General features: G+C 37.3%; 1 protein-coding gene across 1 annotated transcript in view; it reads right to left on the reverse strand.

Annotated features, from left to right (window-relative positions):
• The window catches only part of SCNN1D (sodium channel epithelial 1 delta subunit), a 16,612-nt gene that overhangs the window by 14,626 nt on the left and 287 nt on the right, over positions 1-1,699 (reverse strand). The window lies entirely within an intron of this gene.

Consider the following 1,699-nt stretch of genomic DNA (forward strand, 5'->3'; position numbering starts at 1 on the left):
AAAAAAAATGGAAAAAGAGAGGGAAATCCCTCCCAGCTCCTGGAGCAGCCCCGAAATGGATTCCCAGGGCAGGAGTTCCAGCTGGAGCTGGGGCAGCTCCCAGCTACCAAAAATCCCAAAAACCTCCAGGAAAAGGAGCTGGAAATCCCTCCTGGCCCCGGAGCAGGGGAGGAATCCCAACAAATTCCTGGCCAAGAGGTGGGAATTGCAGCTGGAGCGGGCGGCAGCAGGGGAGGAGCAGCCGAGCTCTCATTAACAAACGCTAATTAACGCCGGGGTTGCTCCATGCCTGTGGCAGCTCCCTGCCCCGTGCAGGGATTTCCCTGGGATCAGCCCAGCTGCGATTCCCCGGTTCCCCACCTTGGAGCGTTCCCCCGCCGTGGCGGAGCGCGGAATTGCAAAGAAAGCTTTAAAAAATAATGTATTTAATTTTTTAAAAATTATTTTAAAAATCCTCTCTGTTTTAAAGGAAAAATTATTTTTTAACAACTTTATTTTTATAAATCTTTATTTGAAAAAAAAATTTAAAAAATCTTTATTTAAAAAAAAAACATTATTTTTTAAAAGCTATATTTTAAAAAAATCTTTATTTTTAAAAAACTTCATAAAAATTATTTTAAAAAATTTGAAAAAGTATTTTAAAAAACCCAGGAAAAAAAAAGCTTTTAAAAAAAGGAGGGAGGGAAGGAAACAGAAAATCGGAGGGAGATAGGAAAAGGAGAACAGCAGAGACATTTCCAAAGCTTTTAAAAACTTTATTTATGTTTATTATTTTCATTCATCAAATACCAGGTTTTGTTGTATCCTTCAAAAACCTTTAAAATTTGCTATTAAAACCTGTTTTTAATTTATTTTTAATACCCAAAACAAACCCTTAAAAATCCCATTTATTTCCTATAAACAGCATAAATAAAAAATTAACTTTTTTGCATAAACCCCCCACTTTCTACATAAAAAATCCCATTTAATTCCCATACACAAAAACTACATAAATAAAAAATTAACTTTTCTACACCCCTGGTGCTTTGCCTGCCAGGCAGGCCTGATGACACGGGGTTAATGGTTAATTAAAATGTTCATTAAATTGTTAATTTCTGTTTGTGCAGAGTTCTGGTGATGTCACCTGCCCTGGCATGGCTTTGTCACCTCCCCTTATTGCTCCACCCTTGTTAAAAATCAGATGGTTTTGGGATATTCCTCGTTAGAAGAGGTTTTTATGGAATATTCCTCATTTAAAAGCAGTTTTTGTGGGATATTCCTTGTTTAAAAGGAGTTTTTAGAGGATATTCCTCCTTAAAAAAGAGATTTTTTAAAAGATATATATATACATACCTACAAAGGAGTATATCTACATATACTTTTTAATATACTTTTACATACATATAATATTTATATTTATCTCATATATATATGTAAAATACATATTTTACACACACACATATATATGCAAAAATATATTAAAAATTATTTTAAGCTAAGGCCGTGCTTTTGGCAAATTGCGCTGGATATCGCCCCTTTTATCCTTTATTCAACATTTTTATATAAAATCTTTTAAAGTCTGAGCCCTATTTCTCTCAGTTGGCGTGTCCGGATCACCCTCCCCGCTGGGGCCGTGTCCCGACCGCGATATTTTCTCTCTTTCTGTCGCGACAGGGATCGCGGGGCGGGCCCGGCGCGCGCTCCTCCCCGGATCTCCCTC

The sequence above is a fragment of the Geospiza fortis genome, unplaced genomic scaffold (genome assembly GCF_000277835.1).
Source record: "Geospiza fortis unplaced genomic scaffold, GeoFor_1.0 scaffold662, whole genome shotgun sequence".
In the NCBI taxonomy this organism is placed as follows: Eukaryota; Metazoa; Chordata; class Aves; order Passeriformes; family Thraupidae; genus Geospiza; species Geospiza fortis.